At 38.1% G+C, this 9,852-nt stretch overlaps 1 protein-coding gene across 9 annotated transcripts in view; it reads right to left on the bottom strand.

Annotated features, from left to right (window-relative positions):
• The window catches only part of Exoc6b (exocyst complex component 6B), a 721,832-nt gene that overhangs the window by 97,609 nt on the left and 614,371 nt on the right, over positions 1–9,852 (bottom strand). The gene's annotated exons all lie outside the window — the stretch shown is intronic.

Raw genomic sequence — 9,852 nt, 5'->3', positions numbered from 1 at the left:
CTGAGATAAAGTATAAATACAGTAGTTAATTATTGCCTAGTACATACATTGTGTATCTTCAAAGAACAGTAAAGGATGAAGAAGCATTTCTTGAATTTTTTAAAAGTTAACCATTCATTTGTTAATTCAATGTATATGAGGAATATGGCACATTCCTATTATAATAGTGAGGGGGGTGTTGAAGGGATGAATAGGGACAGGATGTGAGGTGGTGATCAGGGACAGAAAGCTCTCCGGATGTGCCTCTCTGCTTCCTATCCCATCACTGTCCTACTGTAGCAGAGCCAAGGCCTAGGTGAGAAGCTCATGGAACCGCAGGGACATAGCTGGTGGCAACTCTGGAGCACTGCTCCCTCCAGAAGCTTAGGTTCCAGAAGTTCTAATGTAAGAATGCCTGTTGGGGACAGTTAAAACCCCTGGGTGGACAGAATTCTAGGATACCAGAAAGTGATAGTAGTGGCTCAACATTCTAAGCATCCTGAAAGCAGTATGAATCTTCTCAGGGCAGCTCACCTTCAATCAGAGCAGAATCCTAAACAAAGGCCAACAAATTGTCCTAAAACATTCGTCTACTCAAAAACTCATTTCTCTTCTGTATAGAGTCAATACTATACAGAGTGTGAGCAAAAACATATGATTAAAGTTTAAATAAAAGGTTTATTATAGCAAAAGACACATTGCCATTAATTCTTTGCTTCAGATGTACTTATTGTTCTTGACACTTTCTGAATCACTTCTGGAAATCTTTTGTGAGCATCTTTAGTTGCACTGTTATGGTTGCCTTGATGTTCTGAAATGATTCAGAATGTTTACCTTTTGTAGTCATTTTAACTTTAGGGAAGAGCCAGAAGGTACCAGATCTGGTGAATAAGGTGTATGAGAACAAACCACGTTTTTATGAGCTTGCTTTTTCCCTGAATGACACTTAGCAGCAGAATTCACCATAATTTTAATTACAACTCATAAAGACTGAAAAAGAACTTCCAAAACTGCTTCACAAAGTGGCAAGAATGATGGGATAAGTGCGTTTGAAGGGAGGGGGGAGTATTTTGAGAAGGATTAATGGAAATGTGTCTTTTACTGTAAAATTTTAACATTCACCGTATTTTTTTTTGGTACTGGGGATCAAACTCAGGACCTTGTGCTTGTGAGGCAGGTGGTGGTACCACTGAGCTAAATCCCCAGCCCGATTCACCGTATATTTTGATCACACCTTATATATTACTTTCCTTCAAACATTAGTAAGGGTTCAGCATGAAAGATTTAAACAAATGTGAACTTTTCATACACATTAAACCATAGACTTTGAAGAAACCTCCAGTGGAGTCCATCTGAACCCCCATTTCCCTTCTCCATCTTCCTACCCAAACTCTCCAGAACTCATTACTATAAAAGTTTGTTGAAAATATAAAACTGCTTTTCTTAGCTATTTGTTTCTCATCAGTATTTTCTATAAACTACTGTAACTTTATCCAAAAAGTATCAGTAGCACTTATCTATTTCTAATAACCACAGTGATCAAAAAAACAAATAAAAACAAAACTGACTTTGTACTATACATACTAAGCCTAGTGTAGATGGTTCCTTCCCTAGCAAAAAAGGTATAAAGCATTTCTAAGTGAATCTATGTTTCTTGCTGAAATTTTAAACCTGTGCTCACTTAATCTTTATGTGTACACAACAGTTTGGAGGGAAGAAATCAGCAACTCAGGCAATATGTGTTAGCAGTTCTCAAGTGCAAAACTGCTCCTGCAATACTTTTCCATATTTACCTCTCAGACCAAAGACAGTGCCTATCATTTTAGCAGTTAGGTGCTTTGGCATGTTTCCTATTATGTTGAGAAAATGAGGGAGCAGATGGTGGGAGGGATTGAGTGACATGACTGAGGCCAAGAGCAAAGGTTTTAAAACTCTTCCCCTTTGATTTGTTGGGCTATGCTCTTTCTTGTCTACTGGTCTGCATTCTCTCAAAAGTTTAGATTAAGCAGGCAAAGATCAGAGTGAATGTTCTGACTACTTGAGACTAACAGTTCAAATCCAGGTCTCTTGGATTTCTTGCCTATCACTAAATCCTTGATTGAGTCTGCCCAGGTTATGAAATGTCTCCTCAGGAGGATGCCTTGAAGGTCAGAGTTGGTTTGTCTAGTGAGATATTTTATAACTGAGAATGTTAAGTCTATGGGAGGAGGCAAGAAGTAAGAAAAGGAGAGAAACAAGGGTTAAAGGAGAGGAAGAGAAGAAAGAGAGAGGTTGTTGCTAATACTATATAATGTAAAGTAGCCTGAGTACCTACCTATAGGGAAAAATGGAATTTTCATCTTGACAAATACTTCTGAATTTGTACATATATCACAACACATTATGATTCAAGATCAAAACTGCACCTGCAGTTCACAATGAACTATATTTCGCCCTAGTCCCCAAAAGTTGCTCAGTAGCAAAGCCAAGTCAAAACAATACTAAAAAAAAAATTGCTGTAAGTTCCTGGCAATTTCTCCTCTACTCTACATGCTGCCAAGGTCAACTAGGGGTGAAGCTGAACTCTCCGTTTGGCCTTGTTGCTTTTTTCCCCCTCCCTCCCCTTCCTCCACCTACATACTTACTGATATGGTTTATAGCCTATACCTCAATAACATTATCACCTTGTAGGTTTATCAGACTTGAGGTCAGGGAAAACAGGAAAGGAGAGGAGATGTGAGCCTGGGTGTGGCAAGGTCCTGCTGCCTTATGAGGGGGGTAAGAAAGTGAATCCACCTGGTATGCTTCTGGCTGTGAGTGCAGTGAGGTAAGCCAAGGTGCCAAAGGGTCACTAGAAGTTCACCTTGGATAAGTGCCCAATGTTTGCAGGACTTAGCTCATCAACCTTTCTAATTTGCAAAGATGTATTTCCTGTTAGGTTTCTTTCTCCCTGTCATCTAGGCAAAAGAATACAGTATGTAGCCTGTTTGGTGTGTACAGGAAACATCCTTTTTCTGAATTAAATCCAAATATGATAATTCATTCAGAAAATCCTTGGGATCAGTGGCCCAAGTTAAGCTGCCCAGAGTGGAAGAATTGGATGTTTAGCAAAAGGGCTGATCTGTCAAAGATACCTGGGTGCTTTTCTTACCACTTCACTGATCTTTACCTAAACCTACCCAACAACAACCCACACAGTACTTAACTGTTGCATGCCTTGTTTTCCTTGCCTATAAAATAGCAGTGTTCACTATTTCCTTCTGAATTACTTCTGCTACCTGCTTGAGAGCCCTGGAGAATAAAACAAATGGTCTTGGTGATAAGAAAAGAAATACAAGATCAAACTTTAAGGGGTTTTTTTTGTTATTCATATGTGGATTTACTTTGTTGATTCACTAATTCATTTATTATCTTCTCCCACCAGAAAAAAAAGTTGTGCTTCTGGATTTGGGGGCTTCAGGGCTGGCTAACGGGGAAGCCCTACACCTAGTATGAATAGGATGTTAATATCATTGTTCTTTGCTACTAAATTTTGATAGAACTGGTCACTTCTTGGATCCTACTGGAGAATGATTAAAGGTACAAATCAGGTGAAAGTACTAATAAATTCCCTCCTATTGAGATACTAGCCAAACTGGGCATGCTGGCACATACCTGTAATCCCAGGACTCAGGAGGCCGAGGCAGGAGGACTGTTGTGAGTTTGAGGTAAGCCTACACTACACAGTGAATTCAAGGCCAGCTCCAAACACACAGCCAAGCCTTCTCTCAAAATACAAAAACAAACGAACAAAAACATACTAACCAAAAATATTGCAGAAAATTAAGGCAAACGTTTCATTTTCTGAAACTCACATTGGATTAAAGAGGAAGTGCAAGATAAGACTGAAGACTCTTACAGGCTTAGTTACAGTCAAGTTGCCCTTACATCTATATGAGCTACTTTGGACTCCAGATCTGACCAAATACAACAGCAATGATGACTTCCACTCAAACCAGAAGAGTTTCTCCTAGGGTAGGCTGACCTGAATTTTAAAAACTGAGTAAATGTTTTCCATAGGACTAAATGCCTTGTAGGAAGGAAGAAGCTTTGCTATGTTGCTTTCAGGGAATAGTAACAAATTTGATGTGAGTATACCATGGGGATGGTAAGACATGCAGCTGGAAAAGCAGGCAAGGTGACCCAAAAGGTACAAGGACCTAAGGAGGTACATGTAGTCAAGGCTTTAGGACCTTCCTTGCAGGTAAAGGGCAGATTCTACCACCTGTGATTTGCTGAGATATGCACTTTCTGTATACTGGTCTGCATTCTCTCAAAAGTTTCAATTAAGCAGGCAAGAGTCACAGAGAATGCTCAGACTACTTGGGAGTAATAGTTAAAGTCCTAGCCTCTTGATTTCTTGCCTATCACTGAATCCTTAAGTGAGTCTGCCTATATGTTACAGTATTGCCTGAGGAGGGTGCCTTGAGAGTTACGAGTTGGTTGGCCATCTGAGGTGTTAAGAGTTTTAAGCAGAAAAATGATTAATCAAATTTGGATTTAGCACGGACACTTTGACAGTAATAAGTATTGGGGGGGTTTACTATGCAAAAGCAATGGGACAAAACAAATATGCAAAATAACACTGATAAAGTTTATAGTAAGTGTTGATATTAATGTGGATACCTGTGCAGTTTTGTCATATATCAGCCATCATTATGAGTGCACTGATAATATCATTAGAGTATAGAATTTGGAATGGGATAATGAAGGAAGACTTCATAGAGAAGGCAGGCAGGGACTGACAAACACCTGAAGCTAGGACAGGAAGAGCCTCGCAGGGTGTAGAAATGGCAGAGATAGGTATAATACTTCTAACTGAATAACTGTGTAAGTGAAGACTATCTATCAGATTGATAGAATACGTAAAGGAAATAAAACTACCCAACACTCTGTACATTTGGGCAGATATCCCAAGCTAGTTAGAAAAATAGCACAAAAATATACTAAAACCACAACAGTCCATTTCTAAGCTTCTTGAATTGATTGAGATAAAATACAATGGGTAAATATAAAGTATTTTCTTCCAAAAGACAGATTCATCTGGTCTGTTAGCAATGTTGAACCTTAATCACTAACCCAGTAGAAGACACTGACTTGATAAGAAGCCTGAGTTACTGGTTAGCACCTTGTGAATGCACTGATCTTGTGAAATTTCTTCTTCACTAAAGTGTTCTATAAGAGATACAAGAGTATACAATAGGGTGCTGCTTATGCTGCTAAAGGAGGACAAAGCAGAGTTGTTGTATGTGTGAGCTAAGTGAAACTTTTTTTGAAATAGGAAAACCTCAATGTTACTTATACATGTGATGCTTAAACTAGGCAGAGATGTGAACAATTAGATAATTCTAAATTTATGTATAGAGTAATTTCACCCAAGTAGTAAACCCACTTTGGATTATTATTCTTTGTTTATTAGACCAACAAGAACATTCATTTTAGCCAGCCCATCAAAAGCACAAAGTGAAACTAAACAGTTTGTTTAGTCTAACAATAGATGTTCTTAGCCAAAACAAGAAAGGACCCAAAAGTTTTGCTTTTATAAAATATGACTTTGCCATGGAATATTTCATAATTGGAGAGAAGAGCTGTGATGATAGCAGCAACAGAATAACGCAGTTCTTTTTTATTCAATTTGACAAAGCATGAAATGGGTTTTTTTTCCCAGTCTAAAGTAGTGACACGGTGTCACAAGTGATTGGTAATAAACTGTTTATGATAGTCACTTAACTCCCTTGGTAATTACAGCATTCAATTTTACTGATTAAATCAGTAAGCTTCACACTTATTTTCAAATAATACTTTATGGAAAGACAGAGTTAAAGTTTATCTGAGATTCATCCGTTCTATACCACAAATGACCCCACCACCTCTCCTTGTCATTAACAATGCTAAGTTAACTACTGTATGGTTTTACCTACTACAGTCTGAATAGTTCCATAGAGTTATCCAACCCATGTGTCGAGGGACCACTTAGAGTTCAAGCGGATCACTTAGAGTTCAAGCAACATTTCACAGCTCTCAGTTGGTAATTACAATGTTTCCTAAACATGTAGATGCTAAATAATTTCCAAACTGTAATAGTCATAGGCTATTCTTCACTTCAGGAATCAGTTTACAAAGTGGGCAAGTAAAATCATTTCCTCAGCAGTTTTAACAAATGTTGTGCTTTTCAAGACATGGATAGTCAAAACCCAGGGTTTTTTTGTGATTAGTGCTGCTCAATTAATTCTCAACTCTCTTGCAATTGGCACTAAAGAGATATAATCTTCTTTCTAAAAGTACAACTGGCCCCAGACATATCCTGATTTCACCTGTTCAGGTCTCTGGGTATTCAATAAAGCAAGTTCAGCCGCTGTGTCAAGAGGCCACACAGAGTTCAAGGTAACACCTCACAACCATCAGTAGGTTAATTATAATTTCATTTTCAAACACACCAACTGCATGTTTGTTTCAACTCCAAATGACCTTACCTGCTTAATTTTTTTGGGGGGGGGGTGGTCTCTATGGAGTAAATTTCTGTCAGCAAAGCTGAAAGGCCACTCAGAGTTCATGGTAACAATTCATATTTTTAACTGGTTGCCCAGACCTAAATCCTAACCTTAAAACATTCCAGAGAAAACACTTAGTATCTATGAAAAACATAGGGAGTCGGGGACAGCGAAGGAAGAGGGTTGGGGAATAGGAAAAGGAGAGAAGAGCTAGCTACAACTCCAGACTTTTGTAGTTTTGAGAAGTTTACTACCAATGGCCATGTTAGTGAGCTGACCCTGGCTCACTGGAAGAGGGCCTGCACTTTTGGGGGTGAAGTATTATAGGTGTTTTTTAGATATAGTACTTGAGACTAATCACTGGCAGAAACAAAACTAGCTCACAGTACATTGTGAAGTGATCACAGTGGTGGGGGCTTGAGTCTATACAGCAGGCAACTTTGGGGCAAAGCTGACTTCCCTTCTGCTTTCTCAGAAAGTAGAAACTGAAAACGAAGTTCTCAGATCAGTAGATGTTTTCTGCAGACAAGGGTTCTTTCTGTTACCAATTAGGCTAAAAGAGCCCAGTTAGCATCAATGAGAAGAGTCATTTCAGTGCAATCCTTCATATCCTTTGCTGCCCATATTGTATCATATGACAGAATGACAAGTTTTGTGGGGGAATATTCTCTAGCACCAACTGACACTTTTTTCCACTTAAAAATCTCAAACCCAAAACAAGTGGCCCCAAAGCTTTTGCTCAGGAATGCTGTCTGCATAATTCATCACTCCTTGTATGGAAATTTCATTCTCTACTTTACAGAACTTACGTATTTTTTGTTTTAATTTTTAACTTTCCCCCCCAAATGACTCAGATGCTCATAATTAATTGTTGACTCTGTAAGTTGACTTTAAAAAACTGAAAATAAGTATAGACCCCATTAGCATATTTCATCCTTACCCATTGATTCACCTTGAAAGAATTATTAGTAGAATGGGACCTTGCATCAAGTTGCTTAGGAACAGTCTTCCTGGAACTTAGATTACTCCCTAGCTGGGATGCAGCAGCCTGATCTATCTTGTCAATCCTTTTTGACAAAATGACAGTTTCTATAATGCTCACTCATTTCTTTTTTAGAGGATCCTTTTCTTGGAGTACAAGTGGGTGGTATAACAACCCTTTTTAGTCTCAAATCTGAACCACAGACTACCTCAATATTGGTTTTTTGAATCAGGGAGATAATTTCTGGTTGCTACAGGACCACAAAGCATTTATTTGAGTGTCCCACACATAAAGCCTGAATGGTTTGTTATTCTTGCATAATCTAGCCATATAATTTTTTTTTTTGCAGAGCCTGTTTTCTTCCCCCAAATGATTTTAAGAAGTCTAATATATCAAACATAGAATATTGCCAGGTGTGGTGGCACACACCTATAATCCCAGCACTTAGGAGGGTGAGGCAAGAAGATTGCCATAAGTTTGAGGCCAGCCTGAACCACATAGTGAGACTCTGTCTCAAAAAAATCAAAAAGTCAAACCAAACCAAACAGCCCCATAGAATAGCAAAGCTGCTTAGGCAAATTTAGAATAATCCACTTAAAGATTTATCAGCTTAGCCCTTCTACTTTACCCTATTCTCCTACCTTCTAACCACTATGCATAGAATCATATCCAAAGGAAATGAATAGAACCACTAAACTTCTATGCAGCACAACCCTAAAGGTAGTAAGAAATAGATATTGACATTAACTAGTAAGAAGGCATTTGTAAGCAGCAAATCAACTCTACAAATTTAACTATATGATTGATCATATCAGAACATTTTCTTTCATTAAATTATCATCTCTTGGTATAACTGATTTGTGGAGCACTTGCCTCATATGTGCAAGGATATGAGTTCAATGCCTACTACTGGAGTAGGGGAGGCAACCAAAAACATCTCTTGAAGGAAGAAGCTTTGGTCTGTTATTCTCCCACAATACCCAGACAGAGATGGCAATATATTTAGACCTTTCAATGATAATAAACAGCTTGCTGTGGTACACGTGCTGTAGGTTTGCCATCACTGAAGCACATCATAAGTGTTCAATAAATGTTTGTCACACTAAATTCAACAAATATACTACTAGGCTCCAATTGAAAAACCTTACTTTCAGGCAGAATTTGAACTATCTCCTCTTCTTCACTCTATTTTTTTTTGTATTAAATTCTTTTATTGGCACATTGTAGGTATACAACACAATTACATTTCTCATTGGGAATTGTACCTTTATATAATGCATGTTGGTTCTTATTTTTACCCCATTCCTAGCCCTCCCTTCACGCCCTCCACCCTTCCCTATTTACAAAGACTTTATTTCCATTTTTCCCATTTTTCATCATTTTTTCCTTTCCCTTCTTTCCTTTCCCCTGCCCCTCCCACTACCCCTACCCCTTTGGACCTTTTCTTTCTATTTTACATTATCGATTATTCATTCTAATCATTGGTACATTTTAGGTATACAATATAATGACATTCATCATTGGAAATTTGCACCTTTACATAGTCTCTCTTGGTTCTTATTTTTCACCCTTGCCCAGCCCTCCCTTCAACCCCTCCAGTCCTCCCTATTTATAAAGATTTTGTTCCTATTTTTCCATTTTCTCATATTAATCCCATTCCCTTCTATCCTTTCCCCTAGCCCTCCCACTTCCTTCCCCTTTGCCTCTTTTCTTCCTATTTCACATTACCTATTATACATTTAGTCCTTATTTATACTTTCAGTTTCTCATATCTCCTCTTCTTCACTCTTCATTCATAAAGAAATCCCTAATCATTACAGGGATCACATGAGACTAATCATCATATCAGACTATTCAACACAGAAACACTCTCTCTGAACTTCAATAAGCTGCCAACCTCCATGCATCTCAAGGTTCCTTAATGAGAAATGTAGAATAACAATTGAAAGTCAAGGTCTCCAATAAAGCTTATTTGATCTTAACTTTACCACTTATAAATGATAACAATTAAATTGATCATTTTCTTTGTGTAACATTCAAAAGGAGGTGGCCAATTTCAAACCTAGACAAGGAAATAATTTAAAATTGGCCTTTCATTTTAGTAGAATTGCTCCTCAGTCAACAATCAACCAAGAATTTACTGGCATCATCCTTTTTGTCCTGAGAAGAGCACTGAACTTGAAGTCAGAACGCTTGGACTCAAATTTTGGATTCACCACTCTGTAACAATACTCAAGAGAACCATGAATAGCTCCTTTTCTTTTTTTTTCAGTACCGGGGATCGAACTCAGGACCTTGCTCTTGCGAGGCAGGCAGAAATAGCTGCTTTTTGATCTTTGTAAATGCAGTGATAATTGCTACCTTACAAGACTATTTTTCAGA

The sequence above is a fragment of the Heterocephalus glaber genome, unplaced genomic scaffold, assembly GCF_053883595.1.
Source record: "Heterocephalus glaber isolate CG9 unplaced genomic scaffold, H.glaber_assembly_v1.0 deba00001456, whole genome shotgun sequence".
NCBI lineage: Eukaryota > Metazoa > Chordata > Mammalia > Rodentia > Bathyergidae > Heterocephalus > Heterocephalus glaber.
This window is presented reverse-complemented; position numbering and strand designations above follow the sequence as displayed.